Raw genomic sequence first — 27,491 nt, forward strand, 5'->3', positions numbered from 1 at the left:
AGTAACAAAATCAACATACATTACATCACAAGGGTCACAGATGTCCTGTATGTGACCAGTGGAAAAATATGTCTGGGTACAACATAAAATTGCATTCCAGAATCAGAATGATACAGACATAGCTTCTATTTAATAAATGCCTGCTGTATGGCAGAAATTCTTGTTTGTGACCTTGTATTATATCTCCTTTTTATCACTCTAAGTTCTTCTGGGTCATTTTAACTCTTCTCTGTTTTAATCTCCTCTGTATTGACAGTAACTTACAGCTTCATTTCCATTCCTTAAGTATATATAATGCACATGCTACTTACTTTGAATAGAGATCTGTCCCAGAATTAATCCTTGAAGATCTTCTTAATGGCTCAGGGATAGATTATATCTTGGAAATGTAATATGATTATTCACATAATACAAAGCAGTGTCAATAAAACTTGGAATGCCCTCCCAGGGGGAGGGGGAAGGAGGGAAGGCTGACCTTTTGGATATCATATTTAATATGTAGCACTTACAGGTAGTTAATACACAACATATTGCCCATAAACCTACAATAAAGGTTGTCTAGTCTGATTATTGCAGAGACAAGCTCGCATGTCAGAAACTGCCTAGCCCTGCAAGCCTCACACTGCATGCTACCAGTTAGACTTCAGGCAAACAGGACACAGACAGGCACCTTCTGCTCCCTAGGCATGTGAGATCTGGTTTGCTTTCTAGTCTACAAGCCATGTAGCCATTTTCCCCATCTTGTTGAAATAAATATGCTTGTAGTACAACCTCACTGAATTTCTCCATGTTTGCTAAGCTGCAGAATTCAGCAACATGCTCATGCAGAGGCACAAAATAGCTGCACACCTGCAGCTTTATTTAAAGTTTCGACTCCCTGCGTGAAATGTTGAACGCTTTATTCAGTTTGTTTTGGTAAATTGGTGTAATCTAAATAGACTGAAAAATATATTGACTAAGGTTAAAAGGAAAAAGTAGCATATGTTCCTAACTGTGCCTTTATATTAGTCAAAGATTCTTCTTTGTTAGTTGAGAAAATGCCCTTTGTTGTTGAGCTGCTACAGTAGGAAGCAGATGGCTGTTTAAATCCCAGAATTCCCACCAGAAAATGTGAACAGATGTCTGTAAGCAGAAATAGAAAAAAAAATGCTTTCTGTAAGTCCATACACTGGGAACAGAGCTATTTATGAGATTTTACAAAAATCTGTCTGCTTCCGGAAGCCAATAAAACATTTTGTCTCCTTTTATCTTTTTGCTTCTTTCCCCTCACCTTAAAAGTGCACACCTGTGACATGGATGGGGCTTTGATAAAGCAGCCAAACTTTTATGAATGTAGGAATAGTTCTAGTAACACACCTGGCAACTTGATTTGTCTGTCTTCCTCAAAATGATAGCTTATTTTCTAGATTTGTTGACATTACAGGTACAAAATCTGTCATGCACACCAGAGCTGTACTATAGAGCAAGGTTCAATGTGAAATAGACCCAATTTCAGAAGGCCTAGCTATTAAAAAAGAGTAGAGATGTAGGTGGACATGGTTGAGTGTTCAGCAGAGATTTTGCTAACACAGCCTAAATCCTGTGACTCTTTCAAATACTCATTTGCCTTCCTTGTTTTTCAGAGTTTTGTATCCATTATACTAGAAAGGAAGACTGCTTACTCTTAATGGCAGCATTTCACCTCTAACAGTACATAAAATTTAATGCATGAACATGCAGTAAAAGATTGACAGCTGCCCATAGGCACCATTTAGTGTCATGGATGCAAAACAGAAGTTCAGAGTTTTAAGAGGGGAAAAAAACCAAATGTAAAGCACAGACTTTATAATACGATGCCCCTCGGAGGTTACAGAATATAAAACCAGCTTAAACTCAGTTCTTGTGCCCGTAAGGATTCCTCTCTGATTTTCTCCTCCAACTGACTTTCAGCCCTTAGAACAAAAGGAACCACATCTGAGATACCTCATGGAGTTGCTGAGAAACAAAGTATCTTTATGACAGTTTAAGCAAAATGGGGAAAAAAGTCCTATTTTCCCATATGGAACAATGAGTTTCCAGCCATCAGAATGTGCTCTTGGGGTTACTATCAACTCACTGCTCAGTAGTGGTCAGAAAAGCAAATCAATGATAAGAATTATTAAGAAAGGACTAAATAACAAAATGGATGCTATCATTGTCAAGTTGTGCATGATTGTGGCTGAAAACCATATGCAACACTGGCCTTCCTTTTCCCTCCAGTGGGGGTTCAGAGAAGGTTTTAAAATGTGCAATGGCTTCTAAAAGAAAAAAAATAACAAACAAAGCAAAATAAATTAGGACATGGCATATGTCTGTAAAATCTGTGTAAAATGATAGGAATAGATACATAGGAATCAATTTCTCCCTTCTCCTGCCAATGTGAGCTCTGCAGGCCTTCAATAAAGTTACCAGTTGCATAATTTAGACTATTCAGAAGGGTCTGATTCTTCACATAGCAGGTAGTGAAGATACAGAATGTATTATGGTATGTGATAAAATGAAATGCTACACTAAAAGTGACAAAATGAGTGGGTAAATTCATGGATAAACCCACTGAGGTTGCATAAACACACTGAACCCCTGTGCTAAAAATGCTGGACTAGATCAGACCAGAATAGACTGTTTCACTGGGAAGGGACCTACAGTGATCATCCAATCCAACTGCCTAACCAGCTGAGGGCTGGCCAGAATTCAAAGCATATTGTTAAGGGCATTGTCTGAATGTCTCTTAAAACACTGACAGGCTTGGGATATCAATCACCTCTCTAGGAAACCTTTCTCACTGTTAGATCTCCTGGCTGGTAGAGAAATGTTTCATAACATCCTATCTAAGCCTTTCTTGGCACAGCTTTGAATCATTCCCGTGTATTCTCCATTGGACTACAAGGAGAGGAGTTCAGCATCTCCATCTCCACTTCCTCTCCTCAGATTGCTGCAGAGAGCAATGAGGTTGCCCATCACACTCCTTTCTCCAAACCAAACAAGACCAAAGGTCGCAAGTGCTTCATAGAGAACATTTCTTCCAGCCCTTTCACCACCTTTTTTTTGCCCTCTTCTGGATGCATTCATGGACTTTCACATCCTTCCTAAATCGTGGGGCCCAGAAAGGGACCAGCAGCAGGCTCAGTTTGAGAGAGCAGTGTGTGTGCAAGGGCAGCTCAGAGACAAAACCCCACCGTGGGCCACACCAAACACAGCGTGGCCATCAAAAGATGTGATCACCCTGCTGTATTCAGCGTTGCTGCTTGTGAAACTCTTGGAGGCTGAGTTTGTTCTGCCCTTGTTCTCTGGCATTTCAGCACTGCCAGAGGCAGGATGCTGGACCAAACAAATCTTTAGTCTAGCTCAGGCTGGCTCTCTGCTATGCTGTGCAGAGGTCCCCACAGCCTAGGCAAACATCTAATGATACACAGATGGATTGTAGAAAAGATTAAGAATTTCTGTTATTCCATGCAGCAAGGAACTACAGACATATCCCTAATGCTACAGAAAAGAGAATACAGCAGTGGTCAACATAAAAGGTATATGTAAATCATAATTTTTGCTAGGGAAATTCTGAAGATTTTTGGGTTCCAAATGTATCCTGTTTGGACTAAAAAATATTGCTTTTAGATACACACATTCCATTTAGCATGCAGGAGAATTTTAGACAGCAACTGTATGCTTTCAGAGATAAAAAAAGGAAATAGATGTGAAAACAGAGTTTTTCCAAAAGCACAGCTAGAAACAGCCACTGATTAGATGAGTATCTTGACTTTTTTTAATAAAACTGGGGAAATTGTTGCAAAAAGAACAGGTATCAAGCAAAATCATGTTTCAAAGCAACTAAATTTCCAATAAAAGAACATGCACAGAAGCATTTTCTTCTTATTAAATACTAAGCTAACATATTAGCATGTTTGGCAAAGCTGATAATCTGAGTGGAAACCATTATCATTGGCAAACCTTCAAAATATTATTATTGCAGGAATTTTAGCTTTGTGCTCTTGGTATCAGTCCTAGTTTGTAATGAAAAGCTGAAATTGTGAACCACACAGATTAGGAGGTTTTTCTTGTATGATTAAATGAACATAATGAATTTATAAATCTATGCCACTGGTAATCAGAAATCCACTATTCATCTTAGAGCCATGAATTTCAGTGGGGTATGCTTTTTAAACAAAATTTTATCGTACACACCCACAGTTCCAGAGTAGCTCTATTCTTGGAAAAAAAAATAAAAAAACAATTCAGGAGGTACAGTCAAAATGTCCCCATTATTTCCGATCAGTCCATAATCAATTTTTCTGTGCAACTCAGCTGGTCTACTGGGGCTTTTTCAACCATAAGCACTTCTAGATTTTGATTAAGAAGTACTTATTTAGTACTTATTTCTGCAGAAACAATGTTCCTCATTTCTTTCTTGGGAAAAGAAGGAAATCCCTAAAATGAAGGGGGTTTTTGCACCTTTCCATGGTGTTTCCCCCCAAGAATGTTTCAGTACCTATAGACAGTTAGCAGCAGCAGAGTTAGCTTGGCATAGACCCATCATTTCTTTTACTGCACAATCAAGAGACACCAGGATGATATTTATCAGGATGCACTCATTTCAAGCAGACTTAGTATTTAATGCTTCTTTATGCAATTTCTTTATAAAGCAAACTAACCACATGGAGAAGTATATACTGGATCTGTGAGTGGGAAGGAATTATCCAGGCTTTCTAATACTGAAATAACCAACAGCATTGTTTTAAATAACCAACAGCATTGTTTACTACATTGATACTGCTTTCTAAGGAGTTTCTGACAGCTATCACAATTCTTTGTCAAAGGATCTAAGAGACACTTACAGGAGCATAAGTAGTTCCTTATTACTAATTAGCCATGTGGTTGGCTTTGAGATCTTTTGGGAAGAGCTATTGCTCTCAGAATGTGGATTAATGTACAGAACCCAAATCTTCAGGGTTCATTGCAAGCCAGACATTCATATTCGGAAGAGATGTCATAGTAGGAACATATATCAAGCTGTGGAAGTCATAAAAGGGAACAGAAACAGGCAGTAATTTCAGCAAATCTAGCACTTGTGTTAAGTAGATGGTCTACAAAGCATTCAGTTTTAATACTTCTGTAAAACTGAAACCAATAAAATCACAGCTATGCTGGTCAATAACCTGACCCTTGGTTCTAGGCCATGGGCAGAACTGTTATTTAGAACCCCAGAACTGAGATTTCTGTCTTATCCATAAATGGTGGAACAGATCTTCTGTAGCCACCCAATGAGCACTGGGTGAGAAACTAAAAAAAAAAAAAAAAAAAAAAAAAAGCTGTCCTCATTGATGAAATTATTTTCTTTAAAATAAAAAATCTAAGCAAACAAAAATTTAACACCAGCATGCTTGAAGGAGCTATTCTGATGATTTAACAATGCAGCATTGTTCAGCTTTATGCCAAGTCTGAAATGTCTGGGTATTTACTTTCTGCTGAACCCAAAACAAAAAGTTCAATTAGTCTTAGCCATATTTTTATAGGATTAGTATAAAGCAGAGAATTTCCATGGAATTTGTGGTCTGAATGTCATTAGACAAAGCAAGCAAGCTAGTCATACTGCTTCCAGAGTTATAGATCAGAAAGACAGCTTGAAACCTGAAGCACCACTCTTTCAAACTTCTATTCCTTCCCCCTGCCCTGACAATCAAGTAAATGCAATTACTCCTCTACACCCTCCTCCCACTCATTTCTTCCCATCCCAAATCTTTTCTCCCCAGCCTTTATTTTCACTTGAATGAAAATAAGAGGGTTTTCCTCCAGAGTATATCTGACAGGAGTCACACAAGGCAGCAGTTTGTTTCACAAACACAGATGCTGGGCATCAACACGTGCCAAATACTACTTTGCCTTACATGGAAAAAGGACATGTACACCATGTGCACTTGCAGGAATTGAGACAGTAGTGTGACCTTCTTTTCTTTCTGAAGATGCAGAAATGAGGCAAAGACGTTTTTGAGAGAGAAAATAATGGAAGATGGGGTCCTGACTACTTAGAGAGGTATGAGAGGAGTTTCCTTACCTTCTCCTCCTTCCTGAAAGGAAAGTAAAACAGAAGAAGTCATCTGTTTCTTTCAGGATGTCCTGTGTTACTTTTAGAATGCAGTGTTTGTTGTAACAGATGCTTTATCTGAGATGCAAAATCAGGTGAGCTGGAAAACCTGTATGAAACATTTTTTACTCTTAGCTTATGACCCAGCCACCCGCATTTCCAGACATTTTATGCTGGTAGGGGCAGTAATTTCTTCATCCATCAAACTGATGCTCTTACCCACCACAAGGACTTCCTTGTTCTAACTTCAGCCTCACAGAAGTGACTCTCTGTGGGTCACACATTCAGTGTTTCCCACAAGAGCAAAGTGGAAAGTCATATTTGTGGGAAAAGTTAAAGAATGTGGCAGGGGACAAAATTTTTCAAAGAAAAAATATTTCAAAATTTAGGCTTCGTTAGTTTTGTTTTGGTTTCTTGGGTTTTTCTTTGTTGTTGTTGTTTGTGGTTTTGTGGTGGGTTTTTTTTTCTTTTTTTTTTTTTTTTTTTTTTTTTTTATTTTAACCATTGTGAGAGACATTATTGTAGGAAATTTAGTGCTTAGGGACCAGATTATTTTAAAAGAGCAACTGTAACATGCAATATCTAGTCCTATTTCTCCCTTTTTTCATAATAAAGTGTCCATCACATACAGAAATTCACATCACTTAAGAAACTGGGCCACTGGCACCAAGTGTTTAATTTCTGCCACTGCAGTAATTTCCTGATGCCTATCTCCCTAAACTGCTAGTTGGCTTACCATCTGCTTCCATGTGTGCAAATCTGCATCTCAGTGACAAACTTATACAGGTTTGTCAAACTGCCTGGAGTTCTGTGGCTATCACCTGAACACAATATTAAACAGCCTGTCAAAAGAGCATTAAATGTATGACATAAACATAGTATACAAGAGAATTTTTAAGCCGGCTTTTGTTTAGGTCCCTCTTGCATAGACCAAGTCAGACTTCAAACAACAGAATTCAAGACTTCCCTTTTGTGTCTAAGAATGGAGGGAACAAGAAACAAGGTAAGAAAAAAAAATTGAAACCACATTATAATTTTTCATTAGATGAAATTACAGGTATGATCCCAGCCTCCAGAAGTGTAATTTCTGCATAAACAAAGAAATGTTGCATAGAAGTAAAGACTTTTGTTGTGATGCTGTAATGCTCAAGCAATTTTTTTACAACATAACTCTGAAGACCTGGGCAAAACAGAATTGAAACATTAGGCTGTCCCACAGCTGATCATCAGAAGAGTTCTATGAAGCTATTCTATATGGCTTTAGACCAGCCATTAGGATGCTCTAGGGTTTTCTTATACCCATTTTGATTTGCATTTGAATTCAAAACTAGAGATAATATTGTGAAATAAAAGTATGTCTCTGCATCCTACATGAGTCAGTCCCATTCACACTCCTGGGCCAAGGCTGGAGATGGTAATAATGGGTCAAGTGTATGGGAAGTAACTATCTGTGTAGGGATGTTCTAAATTCAGTGTCTTATTTAAAGTACATTTGGGGCACACTGGGATTCAGGAGGTAATGTAAAGTGTACCTACAGCTGCAGCAAGCAATAAAACAAGGTGAATCAGGGCTGTCCTGGATGGATAATAATAAATGTTGCATTTCATAGTGGTTATCTCACTACTTCAGATCCATACGTAGAAAAATATGGAGTCATCTAAAAATTAAACTTCATCTTTCAGTCATATTAAGTGTTCAGTTTATTCTCTTAGATGATGCTCTGCCAGGTATCTGCCACTTGATACATCTTTGCTGCTTTAAAAGTATTTTCCATTTAGGCAATGTGTTCTACATGTTGGATGAAATGCATGAATGACAGGAAAAAAATAAGGGACACTAAAAAGCTCATGATAGGTTTTGCTTATGAAGGAAAAAAATGTAAAATTAACGAAGGTTAGGCAAAGAAGCGGAAAGACACTTTGGAGTGATCTGCCCATGTATTCTGGCTCATGCATTCTTTTTTTTTTTTTTTTTTTTTTTTGCTTTGAAAGCACTCCAGTAACCAGAAGTGCCTAAGCATTAGATACAAAATAAATATTATATTTGGTGCTTCTTTAGTTTTACCATTACTTTTTATCCCAATCCTACACAGCTCTACAGCACATATATCACCACCACAAACTCCTGTGCCTGAAATCAAAGTATAAACTGGCTATACTTTGCTGCTGTAGTGTGTTAATATTCTGGTTGCTAAGGCAATGCACTTACTGAGTTAACTCTTGACGAGTAGTTTGCCTGAATAACATGACAATATGAGTCAGTGCAGAGCACTGTACAGTGACAGCTAGATAACTCCTGATTTTTCAAGTTGAGTCCTTTAAAATTAGCATAGACATCCCCAACCTACACCGCATTTTGCAGCACACCTTACAGATATGCCTAATTTTCTATCGTGCCACCAAAATAAAACAGCTAAAAAATTCCCCCACACTCCAGAGAACAGAATTTGTTGCTGATTTTTTTTCCTCCTCCAAAATGACAGCAATATTATAGCATTGTGGACACTTCTTTAAAGGGAGAGAGAAACAAAAATGGACACTTCTCTATGGTCACTGGGTATCTATTCATAGCTGAATGATGCTAAAGCCTCAGTAAATGACCCACAAATTTTGGATGCTTGAATCAGAATAAAGATGAAGGGACAGGAGAAAGCCTTTTGGGGAAAACAGACTGTTAGTCTCCTCCTGCCTCCATCTATCTGCACTTGTATCTTTACTCAGCCAGAAAACATTTCAGTGAAAACCCATCCTTGCAATTTGGAAAAAGCATTTAGTGACGCTATCATCTTCCTACTTTGTACTTCTAGCCACCTACAAGTGACATTGTGTTTCTGTAATAGGCCATTATGCTGTCTGCTTGAAAGCGTTTGTTTGATACAACTCCTTGCAAAAGTACTAGAACTCACATTTACTTCTATCTTTCTAAAATGCATTTCAGATGTTTAATGCTTTTTGTCTTTTTTCCCCCTTCTTTTTTGTTTAATATTTTTTCTCTTTTTTTTGCCTTTCTTTTTCCTTTTAATGATGCTACTTTCAAATGAAAGCAGCTCTCTACCTGTAACTTCAGATCTTCTTTCCCATATTATGGTTGACCCTTCATAACAGTCAGGAAGGTTGTGATAAAGTAATTTTTTTTAACACTCTCCACTCTCTCTGCATTATCACAAAAATATTTCAGATTTAGGAAGAAAATCCATCCAGTTGTCACTATCTCCAGAGATATCTGGTTAATTCCCACTGAACGAAGGGGAAAAAGTGCTAGGTGTCTGCTTTGAGAGCTGACAGCCTTTCAAGAACAGCTGGTAACCAGGTTCAACCACCCAGTAAGGACTCAGTACAACCAGAGACTAGCTGAAGAGAATAGTTAAGTTCTTTCCTTAAATTGTGAGCAGTTACAGTTTTTAAAAATAATTTTTCTTATTTAATTATTTGTTGTCATTAAAAATCAAAAGGGAAATAAAAACTCATTTGTCTTCTGGGCATAACAGTTGCAAATCCATGTTGAAAGCAGAGAGATCTTTCATTATATAACCTTGTTCATAGGCATTCTGCTTGGAGATTGCCTGAACATCATCCAGAAGAGCCAGGTGATGCAGACTGGGAACTGCAGACCACTCCAAGCATGTGACAGAGAGCAGTTATCAAGGGGAACAGTTATAGATGCAAATGAGCTCTAATACTGAAAGATGTGAACAGCCAAAGTTCTGACCTATCTGCATACACAGAAGTCACTCTGTGCCAGTACTAGGTGACATTGATGAAGATCACTGTGCATCACTGAATAAAAAGTTGAGGGAAAATGTGGTTGTTTATTACTCTTCTGCCCCTCCTCATTCTAACATTCAACCTATAAGTGATTTTTCAAGGCAGAGATATCCAAAGCCTTCTTGTGTTTGTAGTGAGGAGTCTACTGAACAAGAAACTACTCCCAACTCTTCCCTACTGGTCTAAGACCTTACAAATAGCACACAGACAGCATCTGTAGGACATACTTGCATAGCCTTTTACCTCATAAACCTAGATCAAGCAACTCCTGGAAGATATGAATATCCCTTCCCTCCAGCCAGCAAACTCCTGGTCTCCTGAAGGAAAAGAGAGAAGCAGAAATGGCAGGCAGATGTTCCTGACCCCCTAGAAGAATTCCATACTGTGAAAACAGCCATGAGAAGTAGAATACATTTGTTCCTCCATAAGATAAGGCCTTTTTAGATAGATTATGATGCCAAGGTCAAGTCAGCATCTGTATGCCCAGGTTGTATGTTGAGTGATCTTTCTTTGGAAGATTTCTATTTCTTGGCAATCACCATTTCCGACAGTGAGTTGGTTTCATAATCATATCTCCTTGTGGCAGTCACCCCACATAGCTTCCCAAAATCCACACAGACCAAGCATGTCCATTTGCCTTGCCACTGCTGACTGTCTCTGCCCCAGGCAGACCTACTTTTACAATGCTAATGCCAGCCATATAATTGTATCTTTTTTTTAACTCCTATAAATAATCTATCTTAGGATAGGATTCCAGAGCTCTAAGGCCCCTTGAAAGAAAAGGAAGAAATCCAGGGTCACTTTCCTGAACTGCAGTGGTGGATTTCTGTCTCTGTCCAGCACTGTGCAGTATTTGTTTCATCTTCTGGTTTTCTTATTCTTTGCTCTAAAGTAATGAGAGTTTCTTGATTGGCAAGAGCACTGATCAAGCCAGTAATAATCTGCTTACATGCTTCATCAATGCAACAGAGCTAGGCTACAGCAGGCTTGTACTGCACATCATCACCACACCCACTGGGGATTAGGATGATTATAGCAGTGACCAAGGCCATGGGAAGGATTTTGTCCTGATCCCACTTTTTCTGCTGACACACTATCTGCGGCAGCCGCTTCCTTAGTCAGGTTAATGAAACTCTCTTTCGTTTGTGTTTTCTCCTTTAGGATGACAACTGCTATAAAAAAAGATAACCTCTCTGACCTCAGCCATTATCTCTCACTGTGGTTTTTCATCGCTGAATCTGATAATTGAAACTACAGAGTCAGAAGAGCAGCACTCTACATAGTTTAGTTCCTAATCATGTGAAACCTGAATCCCAGTGAGAAATTTATGTGTAACAGTAATTATGACTGACATTACCTGTTAGGGTGGGAGATAAAAATCACATCACAGTGTAGCTGGAATGGTCTTGCAACCTCTCTACAGCTGGCTTAATGTTTCTATACAAATATCTTGACCTTTAGAAAAGAGAGAGTAGAGGAAAAGCAGGAGATGTTTTTAGCATTAAATGATTCCCATTTGTAACTCTATGAATGGCACATTTGGTCCAATTTCCAGTCTCTGGCATTTCTAAACTGCCATGTTACAAATAGGCAGCAGGCTATAAACTTTCTCCTTAGAGGGAAGGCAGGCAATCAAGTCAGTACTCCAGCAAGCAGGTCTGTGCTGCTGCTGTGTCAGAAATCCTGCACCTACAGACAGATGCAAAGGCATAAAGGTGGTGGAAAATTGGGACTCATGGATTTGCTAAACTGGGGTTCTCATCAAGCTCAAATTAAATATTTTGTTTGTATCGGTTTTGCCATACTGTTGCTAATTAGAGCAGGAAATAACATACTCAGACTTTGCAGCATCTGATAGTGAAGATGCTCACTTAGAGTGAGCCTTGATAAAATTTGCATTCCAGTTTGGCACCTTACAGCCCACAAAAGCTACTGCAGTGCCTTTATCATAAAGTCTGAGAGTTGAAGAGATACAAGACTCTCACCCAGCAACCAGGAGGGTGCAAAAGAGCCAGCCTGTGGATGGACAGCTCTGTTACTTAGTAATGCTTGGCAGGCACACACTGTATATAGCAAGGTTTGCTTTCTGAAATGTTCACATTGGTCACTGCTCCAAGCAGCATCCACTGTTCTCAAGACAACTGTGGAATCTCCCCTTTTATCCCCCCTGCCTTCACACCAGTAGTAAGCAGGATCTGAATTCAGTCTTACATTCACAATAAATTACTTACTGGCAGCAAGAGTGAAATCTGGGAAGTTCAGCAGATTTACATTTCTGTTAGACAGCTACACAAACATTTTCAGATGTTTAACATTTACAGGAGTGGATGATATTGTGCATTAGGTTTCTCTATCTGTGAAGAGAGTTTGTAATCTTGAAATTGCAAGGTGTGTGGACATACGCTTTAATTGGATTGCTGAACATTTAATCGGAGGAATCATGACAGCAGCAGGAGTTTGCATTTCTGCATATAACCAAAGACATGTGCCATGCATCATCACACGTGTCTGTCCCCAGTGCTAAGAATTCATGGCAAAGCAGAGGAGTTCAGTCTGGTATACCTGGAAACAGGCAGAGCTACAGAGAGCTGGGTGATGGGGGAACAGACACCATGTGGGGGAGCCCAGACATGACATCTCCTCTCAAAAGCCATTGTTAATGCAGGGGTGCAAACAATGCAGCTGAGCTGTGGGAAGGTAAGTTGTGTGATGGAAGGGGGTTTCAGCCACAACAAAGGGGAATACCCATGCATGACAATAAGTTTTTCTATGCCTCTGGCAGCAGTTTGAATTTTTAGCTCTAGTTCTATAAGGCAAAACCACAATCTCTCTACTGTCTGATCTGAAAAACAGGCAGCAAACAGTCATCTGCAAGGGAGCAGGATGAAACTTGTATCCACAGATGACGCTCAGAGGGGAAAGGAGTTATTAAATCAATAGTCAGAGAGACAAAGAGACCTTAGTTAATGATCTCAATTTAGTGACCTTCCTGGGAAATAGAACACTCATTTACATCCTGAAGAGCAATCAGGAATTTTTTTGCAGAAGTTATTATAATGGCTTCAAAATAGTTTTAATTGGAAAAACTGATTGCATCATCTCTGCATCACTTCTACTAATTGAAGAGCCCCAGAGACAGAAAAGTTACAGTCTCCCTCTCTGGACTGTGTGTGCACCATTAGTCCCAGCTAATGCAAGCCGCTGGAGCACAGTGGCATGGCCACTGCTGAGCACCCATACCTGGCTCCAGGCCTGGAGAAGCTCCTACAAGATGCCCAGACAGAAAGCTTAGAGCACGTAACACAGGAGTGCTAATGCAGTTGGTAACTCTCCCAGCCATGATCATGGAGGAAAATTTCAGTGGGCAAGTGGTACAGAGCATGAAGGGACACGTGGCATAGCCAAGACTGTGTGCAGTGTTGGTGCTTCCTGCCCTTCCTGCAGAAGGAAAGTAGCTTCCCTGGTGGCCAAGCTCAATGAGAATAACCTACAGCAGTGATTTCTCAGCTGGCAGCAAGAGGATGAAGTCATTTATTCTCCCAGGAGCTGAAGACCCCAATGACAGCATATGGCCCAGTGGGGCTGCAGACATCTGACTCCCATCTGCTGCCCAGTGAGCCTTCCCAGTGTCTGGGTTGTAGGAAGGGCTTTGGGCAGTCACTTGTCTTCCTTGCCAGATGGAGAATAAATGCCCGTGACACACCACCATCCCACCATCCAAACATGGATATTGCTGGGTGCAATCTCAAGTGTAACACCCCAGCTGACAATTTTAAGGGCAACTCACGTGTTTCTCTGTTGTGCTGGGAAGGATAGCTCCATTTTTATATTCCACTAGGCTGGGCACCCCAGGCAGGAACAATGAGCTGGCAGATACCTGCAAGATCTTCTTCTGTAAGTATACTACCCTTCCCCAGCACCACACTATGTTCACATCAGTAGCAATTGGAAACTAAGCTGAAGTTTCTTTGGTTCCTTCCTGACCTCGCTTTCCTGACCCTAAACATATGAAATCTGCTCCCTGTTCTTTTGAGGCTGCTGGAAGCTTCCTGGAATGAGCAATTTCTCCAACAAAAAACTTGCTAGTAGGAGTGCTAGACAAATATACATAATGTCTAAAGACAAACTACTCCAGGCAAAATATAAAGTGGAAATATTAACTGGTTATAATAAAAAATGAATTTTTCAGAGCCTGGGATGATCACGTTTTCCATGCACAAATTGGCACTAACACTCCCAGCTGAAGTACTACACATGTAGTATGTATTTAAGACATATATTGAAATACATGAGAAAGTATTATTTGAAAATAAATAATGTTTAAGGACAGTTGAATCATGTGTCCACTACAGAAAAGGCAGGAAAAGGAAGAAAATAGCTGAAATTCGGTCTAAGCAGAAAACCCAACAAAAACTACATGAAACTTTTCAACAGCTCCCAGCAGCGCAGGGTCTATGGCTCTTTAAGAAAAAGGGTCATCTTTCTTTGATTTATTTAACTCCAAAGAACTCCTTGGCTGCTCAGTTTTTGCTAAGGGAATTAGATTTTCTGAATTCCTTCTTCTTACCCCTTTGTGGGGGAAGTTTAAACACTGTAAAATCTTGTCCAGAGCTTTTTATATGACCAAGACAGTCTCACAAACCTGCTTCAACTTAAGCCCAGCTAAGAGTTTAAATTCAATATAGAATTATTTGGAATTTGTTCTAGAAAAAAGGAAGTAAGGCTTTGAGGGGAAGCCTTCTTCATTGCAGAAGTTCACTTTTTTAAGAAGACCAAAAGTAGTATATCTGTACATGGGTAAAATCGCTTTGTATCCCCCCTGGACACAGATATGTAGTGGATTTGTTTTAAAAAAGTTCAGAGTCTACTGTTCTTGATACCTTTATCAAAGAGGAAAATAAAAATGAAGAAGTAATTCTGCACTTATTTAATGGGAAAGAAGTGGAGGGAACAGAGGGATTGTCACTGAACAAGTGACAACCAGCAGGTACCTATCTATTTGGCTAAAGCAGCATAGTGTGCCAGAAGCACCACTAGGACATTTTACATTGTACTGCCTCTTTTTGCCTTTTATTTCAGATTATTTTCTTCAAAACTGGTATGAGAGGATTTCTTTCCTGGGACTAGTGGTCCCAGAAAACTTTAAACCATCTGACTGGCATAAGCTATCTCCACAAAACACAAAATAAACACCTGAAAGACTCTAAATACTCACTCCTTTGGAAATATGCTTCCTTTAGAACATTGTTAGTCCTGTTCACACTCTCTTCTGTAGGGAAAAGTTGGACATACTGGAATTTATGCCTGCAGGGACCATGCTCAGACCAAAGGTCTTTATGTTAGGATGAAGTACTTTGTGTGCTTGGGATATGTGGGGAACAATATCCACAACAGGCGGCAGGAAAATGCCTCCTTGGAAGATGAGACAGGAGGCACTAATTGCTTTTGGTATAAAGATTAAAATACAGACATTTGCATGGTGTTGCACATCACTAGTCAGCTCCTCCATATCATTAGTCCTTCCACTGACTTCAAAGCAGAACAAATTTCTTTCATGGAGAAGCATACTTTCATTAGTGCCATAGTGGGAAGGACTAATCCCTCCTCCCCCTCCCATCCTGTCATTCCCATTCCCCGCTGAACAGGAAACTATATCTCAAATCAGCTTTTCCTCTTTCTTGCACAGGTGCTCAAGAAAGACCTCAAAGAATAGCTGTTTAGGAAACAGTGGGAGAGAGCAGACTCTGAAAATATAGAAGAACCCTACTGTGAGCATCTTTCTTGATCGATCCAGGGCTGTATTTACCACAAGGAAATTAAAATAATCCTGCAAAATAAAATGCTCCTTTTCAGTACCTCACCTCTTGGTCACATGTGGAACTTAAATAACTCTGCGTGTGGTACAGTATAATTACCAACTCTGTTACACTTAGTACACAACTTCTGCACTTGGTTTAGAGACTTGTTTCAAGGATAAAGCCTACAGCATTCCAAACCTGGCGACACAAAAAGCAAGCACTGAGTAAAACAGTAATGTGGTATCTGCATGCATCCATACATGAGGCCACTTAAAATGATTTTACTAAGTTTGACAGACAGCAAGATTGGTGCCTGAGTCATATTTCCCTTTTTCTTTCTCACTTTAGCCCATTAGGAAATCCATTTTTCTTCTCAGCCAGTACAGGGCAGGAGGCAGAAATGAAACATGAAAGCAACAGTCTCGTACTTCTTCAAAAGCATTGGGAAGAGTGGGGTCTGGGATGCAGGAAAATAGGTAGCTTGTTTAGGCTGCCCAAAGCAACAAAAAAATCAGCCTTCCCCATCTGTACTTAGAAATTCAGCATTTAACAATTGAAACAACGTCCTGGCACTTTTGACCTGACCTGGCAATTACTAGAAGCCGGTATTTCAGCATTTAAACTTTATTTCAGTATTTAAACTTGAACTTCCAGAGGCAGGCTAGCTCAGTTCCAGTGTCACCACCTCTGCTTCTACAGAATGCTGAAGATTATTTTATAGGAAATGCTTACTGGATTGAAATTACACCCCCAAATCATAAGCAAACAGGAGAACTAGAGACTGGAAACAGCAAGGAAAGAAAAAGGTTTTATTTGAAGAAGACAGGAAACATAACCTAGCTTGTGCACACTCTTAAGGTTTGATAGCAGTTTTTCTTGAAACTGTATTTGGATGTGTTTTAGACTTGAAATTACCGCTTTAGATGCTTACTTTGTATAGCTATAACAGCCTCTAAGACAGTATTTAAATATTAATGAAAGAAATAGCTATTCCAGCACTCAGGCTTCTCACCTGAATGCTCACAGCAAGGTTTCCTCGGCAGATTTCTACAGAATTTAGCCAACCTATACCTCTGATCAGGAGTTGATTTGATACAGAAAGGACCGCTGGTAATCAGATGCTAAGCAGAAAGTAATTTGGCAGGAAATGTGTTTGCACATTAGATCAGGAACAAGGGGACATGTGGAGATATGAAAGAATCAGTATTTGCACTTGAAACAGGCAAGTTCAGACAAAATATTTAGTTGTGTTTTTGCACAGACCTAAGATAAAACTTCAAAGTTTTCAAGTTCAGAAAAAATCACTTTTCAAGTTCAGAAAAAATCACTTACCTTATAATAATGTTTTTCTTTTTCCTTCTAATTTCTTGAAATAGAGGAACCTATAAATGTATTTTACCAAATCTGCCACAAGTTTTACTCACAGATAGATCAGTTAAAGATTTACCATCTGTTGGTATTTTTTGCTGACAATTGCCTCAATATAGTAATTGCACATAGACAAAAATATACTGATCTTATTTATTTCATTTTTCCCAAATACAATAAGTTGTCATGGTATAACTGGGGACCACAGGAATGTGAGGCCATGTAAGGAATAAGTGAAGGAAGATTATAGTTAAAGGCTTACTGTTTAAGTTCAATACTATTTTTCTTTAGAGTAAAAGATTTAGGAGATTTTCAGGCTTTAGCAGCTAGCAGTATGATATACACAAGGGAATATTTCTATCATTTACCAACACTTCTAAGTATTAGGGCAAGGAAATATTATGAATACTTTATTTAGCTCTTGAAATACTTACTAAAAATACTTACTTACTAAAATAAAACAGATATTAACACACGAATGATATGTCCTTAATATACATCATAATGTAGTCTGCTATTAAAAGTTTGATTTTGCTTTTTTTCCCACTACCCAGCTTAAAAAGCCAAAAGGAACATAGAAAGAACAAAATCAATAATGGTGTTTGTCTCTACTGAGAAAAGTATAATAAAGTTACAATTCTCCTTTATATATCAAGATTTTAGACAGGACTGAAGTGCTCCAGGCCAGCTCTGACAGATCTGGTAAACACAATTTCAGACTTCATACAAAACCAGAAACCAGAATAATATATTCCTAAAGAAATAATGCAAAAAATGCAGAAAAAATGGACTGACATGAACATTGAAGAAATAATTCATTTGTTTAGTGCTATCAGATAATTCAACTATTTGGAGTAATATTTTTGAAGGTGGTGAGGACGGACATTTTAGCAAGCTCACCTTTTTGCTGCCTTCCTCCTGTTCTTCTACTGCAAAAATACCCTATAAAATTGTACATACCTGCTCTGCATCAGGAATATGTAGTACATATCCAAATTCCCATAGCTGGCTCAAGTATCTAACTCATATTAATAGCTGAAATATTTTTGTAGAAGGGCCCACGTGGGAGAACCTTCCCCATCTCCATTTACTTTGAGCAGTGCTTTACAAGAAAACAGTTCAGGAAAACATCTCGTCCTCTGCAAATAGCCACTCCATGGTGGAAAACGCAGCAACAAACTAAATAGCAGTGGATGAAGACATAAGAACCAGAGAATATCAGTTTTCATGGTTTGTCTTCTGCAATCTCATTCCTGCTCATTCTTCTACAGCTATCTAACTTAGTGGAGGTTGGTGCAAATTTAACCATAGATTTCATATTAATTCATACAATACCATATTCATAATTCATATGCAATTATAATAAAACATGAATTATAGCATACAGATTAATATATTATGTGCTATATATTATAATAATTCAGACAATAACCATATATTTCCCCTTCGTTTCATATTAATTCAAATCTGAATATTTCTATCTGGGATTTTTAATTAAAAATACTATTCTGAGAACCCAGATACCCACATATGTTTAGGTACTTAATTCTTCTTGAAAGTGGAGTGGGATTTCAGCATTTTCGAATTTTGGGGGCTCTTGAAAACAGTCATTGCCCAATGAATCCCTGCAGACTTCAGGGAAGGCAGATACAAAGAAAGCAAATATTCAGGAGTCCTTCCAGCAGGAGATAGAGTTTCCATAGGCATCAAGCATGGTGAAAGATTGTTAGTCTGGATAATAATTGTATTATATCTAAAATACCACAGCGGCCCAAAATCTATAAACTAAGAAGTGATTCTTTTCTCCCAACAGCATCCCACATTTCACTGCTGTTCAGAGTGTCTAGAATAACTCTGTTCTCCACATTTATTATGGGTTTATTGTCCTAGGTCATCTGGCACGGATCTAGCATGCAGAAATTCCTTCTTTTGCAGCAGTGACCTACTGAAGAGCTATTGTCATAGAATCATAAAGGCATTTGCCTTCATACACACTTCTTTTCTTCAGGGCAGAGCACAACTGGTGATGAAGGACCCAGAGGATGGAACCTGTGGGTGATACCAGTGTCAGCTCTGTCCACCAATGCACACCAATTCCCTGTGCCATTAGTTGTAATCACAGCAGTAGCCAGTGCACATATCAACAGCCAGGGAAAAGCTCAATTATTTTCCAGAATTCATCTAACTGCATAGCAAATAAGTCTCACAGGGTGATATTTCAAAATGATTATGCCAACAGTGAGAGTTAATTCCCACTGCACACCAAGCAGCTTCAAGGCTCTGATAGGGAAACATATGAGAAGCCTAATTTTTAGCCACATGGATCAGCAGTTCTTCACAACAGGAGCAGAGTGGCAGTTTACAGCTTTCATGTCAGTCAGTGAAGCAAGACCTCTTTTACCCAAATTCACCCGAGGATTCAGAGCCCAAACATGTTTAATGTTTGCAGCTGAGCATCAGCTACCACAGCAGTATTGGCAGCTGGAATTTCTACACCCTCTGAGGATCCAGTACCAAGAAGGAAATACAGAGCAGGTAGCCCACTTCCTCTCAGGTATATGAGAATCTCTGCTTTTAATGTTGGAGACTGCACCTTGACTCCAGTGCAACCCAGGAGCTGCCCAGAAAAAAAACTTGCAGTGGTAATATAGAGGAAAAAAAAATCTATGCAGAGTTTGAATGTCTAAGTTTTTGGGAAAGAAAAAAGGGGGTTTACCCAACATAGCTTTCTGCAGTAAACTAGTAGGGGAAGGCAACCTAGGCTGAGTTCTTTGCCACAGGAGAGATAACAAAGGGCAGTTCCAATCATGCCTAGGTGCTTTTGCTACCTATTCACAAGCAGCACTCCTCATATCAGCCTGAGCAGGTAAGCCTATGCTACAATTCTTAGTAATCATTTGAGTGATCTAAGTAGGTAAATAAATGATGATTTTCACACTTTTGTGCACAAAATTAATATGAGAAGATTCTAAGCTTTATTTCCCCATAAATATCCCATTTACTACAAATCAATGCTCTTTCAGGTAATTTGGAAATTTCAAACATTTTCTGGCAGAGGAGAAAATTTAATCTAGATCTTTCTGTCTTCTTGGTCAGTGATCTGGCTGCTGTTTCCAGTCTGATCCTGGTCCACTGAAGCACTTCATATTAGGTGATTTTCTGTGTACCTTTACTCTGCTTCTATTGCTCCCCTCAAACCTTGAAACCCTTAAGCAGATGCAGCTAATTTTATTCATGTTACACAACCAAAAGTCCAACTCAGTATCAGAACGCCTCTAGCAGAGGACAGCAGAGTGAGAGACGAGCATTACCCTGAAGTCAGACAAATTAAAGTCCTATCTCCATTGTACAGGCAAAGCAGCAGAGAGGGAGATTAGGCAAGTTGCCAGAGGTCACAGGAAAAAACATCTGTGATAGTGTGAGGAGCTGAGATGCCTGGAACCCTGTTCAAAGCTGCAGACCATTACTTTGCTTTAGCCTGTAACTAAAAGTTACTTCTGTGAGCCTGGAAGGCAGGTTGTTTCAGGTGTTACCAACTTTGAGAATAGTTTTGTTCATCTGCCTAGTGACATTTCCCACTGCTGCTGCATGCAAGGTCTCACACTGCAGCAGGGGAGAAGAGACTGCTGCTCACAAAGCCAGGAAATATGAAACCTTAAGGAATCACCAGAAGAGCTGACAGGCAGGCAGAGTATCCTAAACAAATTCAACTCATCCCTTAATCAATTGAATTGCTTTCCAGCTGATTGAGCCCTGTAGGCTTTCAAATCCCAGAATACAGACTGAGTATTAAAAACTACCTTTTGGTCTGAATTTGTAACTATAGGATTCAAGGTCAATTCCAAATAGATCTTTGCACAAATCTTCAAGATGATGACAAAAGAAAAAAAAAGAAAAAGCCAGGAAGAAAATTAACCTCAGATGAAAGCTAGTAATAATCTTGACTCCTGACTCCTGATGCTCTCCACGGCAAAAGAGGGTTATTATTCCCTCCCTTCCTCTTAAAAGAGCAAATCCAGGCAAAAGCAAAAATATAAGAAATGTGTTTTTCTGAGACGACACTGCCACCTATTGTCACTGCCATGTTTTCTCACTTTTTAATTAAGCCTTTTACATTCCATCAAATACCTGGTCAAAACCAAACCTATCCCCTCCTTCCTCAATCAAAACATGTTTGAATTAATCTCACCTTCCATCTTCTCATCATCACCCCCAGATATATCTTCAGAAACAACTCATATTTTGTTACTGGCCTTCCTGACTACAACAAACACGACAGAGAATAAGCTCATTCCTTTCTTTCCCTGTTCTGCAACTCAGACTACTCTTCTTTTTCATTTGGTGACTCCTGTCCTTTGCAATTCTAGCTTGCACAGCGAACAAATAAAAGTTTCCTCTTACAATCCAATTCCAAAGTTTTTGCTAATATTCACGCATTTTTTGTTCAGATCATGACTTTTAGGACAGGCCCAGAAAATACCCAAGGGCACCAAATGGGCCCATATACATCCACTCTCAGTAAAACTGTACATCATTGCACTCCCAAAGAGTAGCTTCCTTAGAAAATCTAACAAGAAGGCTCATGCAGCCAAAACCTTTCATATTTCTGCTCTAAAAATATTTGTGCATTAACTTAAATTTACACACGAGTAATTCCAAATGGAAGGGAAAATCTCATTATTGCTATGTGTACGCCATGCTACAGCTATAGCTCTTGATATGTGGAACCACTTCTTGCTTTCTTCAGTTACTTTTGGTTCTTGGATAATATTACATGGAATGGTGCTTAGAGATGGCAAAATAATCACAAATAAATTTAGACAAAAATGGAAGTACTTCTATATTACAAGTGAGTTTAATATAACTGCTGCCACAAAAAGAAGGAACAAGTAGCAAATACCAGCACTAAGCTAGAATTTTCCTTCTCAAAGTTGACATTTCTTGCCACAATACTATGCAGAAACCATGCAGAATCCTTTTAACCTCTGCAAAATTTTGCATGTAGAAAAATCCATCTAATACACAAATGAAAAGTTTCAGTGTTTGATATCAAAGAAGATGAACTGAGAGAATATGCATATTTTGAAAGGAAAAAGGGAAAAACTTAATTGCTTTTCTTTTTAAATTGTGGGTGCTTTAGAGATTCCGTGGAGATGGAGGTACTATGTTTAGCACCAGAAATTGTGCAAAACCAGCAAAAGCAAGCAGAATACGTTTGCCTTTTAAGGTATTTTCAAATACCCCTGGGGAAGGATACCAGTGATGAGCAGGGCTGTAATCCCTTTCTAAGGGCACCCCAGTGGGTGCCTTGTGATCTTCTTCAGGGTCACAAGCTAGGGTCAGAGTTCACCAGATGCTTCAGGTTTATGTGGAGGAGGAAAACCCAGATGCTTCTTCCTTCTGTTACTCTTCTAGAATGAAGATAACTTGATTTATTTTTTTCCTGATTCATTCTTGGTTGCTTACAATCAAGGTGATGATTACCTCTCTGGCTGGATCCAGCCTCATCTTTTCTTTAGAGGAGGTGAAAATATCTCCTCTCCCACCTTCAGTCTGTTAGGACAAAAGGCTTCTAAGTGTTATCCTTTCCCATCCATTAAAAAACAGGTCCTGTTTGGTTTATACATTTGAATTCTTCCAGAAGGATATTAACAATTTTCCTCACAGCAAATTTGCTAGAAGAATTATTAGAAGAGCAGTTTTGAAGGGTGTGATCACTTCTTGCAAGCTGTTTTTCAAATGTGCTTTATGTAAAAAAAGTTCAGAGCCAAAGGAAGTTCTTCACAAGAGGGAATCATTCAAGCATGAAAACTCATTTGAAAAATAATTACTTCAAGTTCAGCCAGTCCTATATATTCGCCAGAAGCTGTTAAATCCTCCAAGTTAACAAAATAATACATAAACAAATAAATCAGGTGGGAGAGGAAGTAATAAAAATGGAAGTATTTTAACAAAGACCCAATAGCAAAGTGTGGTAGGGAGCTGTTTCTGCACAATTGAATATAACAATATTGTAATATGGGACCTGGGGAACATTTTCTTCAGGTTCTCTGAGCATTAGTGGCTTTCACTGTGCTCTAAAGAAGAAAACACCAAATCAACAAGATATATAGCACACTGCTGCTCTGTGTATACATATTGTTTGGCAGGGGAAAATAATTTGGCTTCAAGTCTTAGCTTTTTCAGGATTCTTGCAAGAGAAAAAGATATTGCAATTTAGAAAACTCTCGTGGCAGATTTCAGGCTGAATCTCAGCGGTTATAGGCAACATTTTTTGCATGGAAAAAAAGCATTTGTACAAGCAGAATGCACCATATGGTTGAATTGTAAAGTCTTTATAAACACAAGCCCCTTGGAGCTCTTTTTCTTTGTTATGATCACTCCTGTTTATTTCTTCTTCCTATTATTCTGAATTCACACCCTTTCATGTGGCTGAGCTATCTGGGCTAGCAATCTCACACACACAGCCGTGGCAAATAAACAGGACCATGTGGGATGGAAGGACACAGGGCTGGACCAGGAATGTCTAGATGGTTGTGCCCATCACTGAACACCACCTGGAGCAAGCACAGTCAAGGACACAGGCACTTCTCTGTACCTGGCAATAACTAAAACACCAAGTACACCTATTTTCATTGTATTTTTCTGCTAACCTTCCTTCAGTGTTTTTTGTCCCTTTTTGTATTGTTTGTTCAGGATTTGGCACAATTCCCTCCCAGACATCACAACCTATTTTTCTTAGTTATTCCTTCCATTTACCTAGGTTTTTCTAGCTTTTCCTACCACAAGATCAAATTCCCCTACTGTTGTCCTATTGAGTGTGAGTCCACTGAGCAAAGTACCTAAATACCTATATCTCCAAGTAAATCCATTATCTTCTAACAGGGGAACTAGTATTAAGCACAGCCTCATGTTATTGAATAGGCAGGAGTTATTTTTTGTGGTGCATTGACTCCCAGGATCTCATTTCAATTTTTTTTCTGTCCCACCAGGATGATGGGAGCTGGCAATAGTACATGCATAATCTGTGCTACAGATAATGTGGAAGACTGATATTTGCTGCCTCTCATTGCCTTTATCTCAGTTTTAGGATTTTCTAATCTCTGAACTTGGGTAGCCCCATGAAAAACTGAGTGAAAATAAATCTGATTAATCATAGTGTCACCAGCACTTCCACACACAGGCTCTGGAAACTAACACTCTTTTAATATTTAATAATGCCCTCTTGTGGAGATTCTAATACTAGATATTTTCTTATTGTAAGGCTTAGTCAAAATCAGCTGTTCTCACAGGGATGGATCTTTTTTCCTTACAGACCCATTTAAAATTCCCTAAAGCAGTGCAGGCTGGCTTTCTCTCACATGCTCCATGGAACACCTTGTACCTTAGATACGTAAAAGGGAAGAGATGGGGACACCACTGCTGATGAGTTGTGGGCTTGGGAAGGCCATGTAGCATAAAGGTAAACTATTCCCCATCTGTGGTGCAAGGACCTAAATGGCTTAGGCTACCAAGCCTGCCTTACAAGGCTCTAAACTGCGCCTTTTCGGATAAAAGCAACAGAAATGTCTGCTGGGATTGCAGCCTACCTTACACTCATGATCTTTCCACTGAGTAAACTGGAATTTGGGACAAGTGTACAAGCCATACCAGAGTCAGATATAAGTGAAATATCTTTATCACAAAATTTAGGTTTTTACCTGTAAGGTCCCATGGGATAAAAGGTTCTCTGCTTCCATTCCACCAGCAGTGTAAGACATACAGCTGTGACACTACGATGAGCTGCTTAGATTTGAATATTTTATCTTAGATTTTCACACTTGGCAGTTTGAATTTACAACCTTGAATATTACCCAACATAATGCAAGAATGTATATATACAAAAAAAATCAGCATATATATCTCTTCCTGTACTTTTGTATATATACAAAAGTACAGGAAGAGAAAGTCAGTAAGTATTTCAATCTTCCACTGCAATTCTACCTTTACTGCAAAGTGGGAATTTTCACATTTGAAAACCACTAATAAGGGGACAGAAATGCAAGCTGCTACAGTTTTTATTTGCTGAATATTCTGCATTTGCTGAAAACCCACTCTTATGGTTTCAAAGCTTTTTTCAGAATGAGTGATAGAGTTATTTTCCTTCTCTTTGAGAAATTTGACATCACTTCTTCAAATACTTCATTTAGTACCTAAAAAGATTTCATTCTGTCCTTTAGGTAATTGAACTTGTAAAATGTATTTCCACTCTTGATAGCCATGTTAACCATGACTGGCCTATTTTGATTAAACTAGCTGTGCCTAATAAAGTCAAGAAATAAATGAAATTTTTAGAAACAATCCATATGTCAGAAGTTGGTTATACTTCCAATTTAGTTTTCCATTAGAGTTTTCAGCTTTTTTTGCTAGATTTGAAAAAGTAAATCCCTAATTAAAAGAACACTGATGTCTTCAGTGTCCTCTTGGCTTATTCACAACACCTAGCTCCCAAGGTGATTTTAACGACAGTTTTTCTCAGCTTAGATTTATTTGTTGTTTCTTTTGTTTTATTTTGTTTTTGTTTAGCCCAGAAGCCAGCAGAAATATTGGCAAAAAAGGGTAGTATTGTTTTCTTTTAAAATCCAGAATAGAGTATTTTATAAAAATGGAAACTTGTACAAAGTGTCTCTCAGACTATTAGATCACAAGTATTTTTACTAACATCATTGAATCTCAAAGCTGCAATTTGTCTCTGAATTTGAGTACTTCTGAGTGTTTTTGTATCATGCCCTGCTTTCCAATTTATTTTTTTTTCCTTTGACTAGAGCAGCAAAGAGATTTTTTTGCTATAAAAATAGTACCTGATTCCATTCAGCCCTAAAAATACAGGCCAATTCCTCTGTCCTTGTACCTTGACAATAAAATTACCACTGGCCTTTAAATGACAAACTCAGGTTGGTGGTAACTAAAACAAAATTCTTAGAGGAATTCCCAAGGCCACCGGGGTTTTTCAGGGTTAGCATGGTAGTTTCCTTATACTGTTCTGTGTAAATCTTTAGCAATATGTTGTCAGCATCTGAAAGCCATGGCTCCAACCCAGTGCATATTTACTATATAAGTGCCTTTTCTTGCTTTCTTTTTCATATTCAAAGCCAGAGATATGATGGTTACAAGGCATCAGTGAAAAGATTCAAGAACTGCCACGACCATCTGCCTTTTTTTTTTCCTCTGCAGATTTCTTGTACTCTTGAATTCTTTAAAGATCACCTTCCATCTGTAGATTACTTAATGGCTGCATGCACTATACTGCTAAAGTGCAAAATATGTTTGACATGTTTCCAAATTAATTTGTAAATCTTTTTAAAGCAAGCTTTAAAGCTTGGATCTGTAATAGACTTCCATTTCTTCTGATTTCAAGCGTGTGGAAAGGGAGGGTAGCTTGTGGGAGGGTAGCTTGTCCACATACAGAGACAAACAACTATGAAATCTGTTTAAAAGCTTGGACCCCATCAAGCTACTTAGGAATAAAGGAGTTTCCATCCATTTCAGTGAAGAATACTAACAGTATATTTTTAAATACACTTTTTGAATTAACAGTAATCAAACTGTATGTTTAAAAGTCTTAAGGAATCTTAAAAGACTATTAAGCACTCCTTGAATTAAATGCAATTGCAATATATATTTGACATTCATTATGTCTTTTCACATATATTTCTGGATATACCCGACCAAAAATTATCAATATATTTTCTTACTAAATGATGTATTGACTTTATAAATTCATTTACTCATTTTGAATATTCATTAATCTCCTTATGTCATTTTAAAGACAAAAAAAGTCATCTTGGTATGTTTGTTTTTTTTTACATGTTTTTCAATTTCAGTCCTGTGAATTTGTCCCTTCCACTAGGTAAATAATAGCATGGCATTCACTTCTGTTATGGCTATGGCTTTATTTTCTTCATTTTCAGCTTCAAACTTGGTGCTGCAGGTGGCACTCTACACCCAGAAAAGAAATCAGTCACCTCTAACAGAGTAAGGCCTCACTGGTTCCCTTTCTTCCAAGCCCAGTAGCTGCATAAAGCCTGTGTTTGATCCATTGTGCAGAAAATAATGATCCCTATCTAAAAAGAAGTTATCACAGTCATCTTGCATGCACTGCTACTCCGTGCATTTTAATGACGTGGAGTAACATGTATGAAAATCAGCCCTTGGTGTTGGACACCTCTTTTCTCCAGGTTATGAAAGCTGAATCTTCCATACTTTGGACTTGAACTTTTGAGGGCCCCTTAAATCTTTAATATGTTCTTCCCTATGTTTGGAAGGCAGTTTGAACGAGGCTGCTTGGGAGATCTTGTGGGTAGACAGACTGTCCCATCGTACAGCTGTTACCTGAGGGTGCAAGAGCTTCCCATTACCCCATTTGCCATGTCTTCCCTGTTTGCTGAGCTCTATAAAGAGCACATACTTCCTTTTTCTATCCCATT

The sequence above is a fragment of the Serinus canaria genome, chromosome 2 (genome assembly GCF_022539315.1).
Source record: "Serinus canaria isolate serCan28SL12 chromosome 2, serCan2020, whole genome shotgun sequence".
In the NCBI taxonomy this organism is placed as follows: Eukaryota; Metazoa; Chordata; class Aves; order Passeriformes; family Fringillidae; genus Serinus; species Serinus canaria.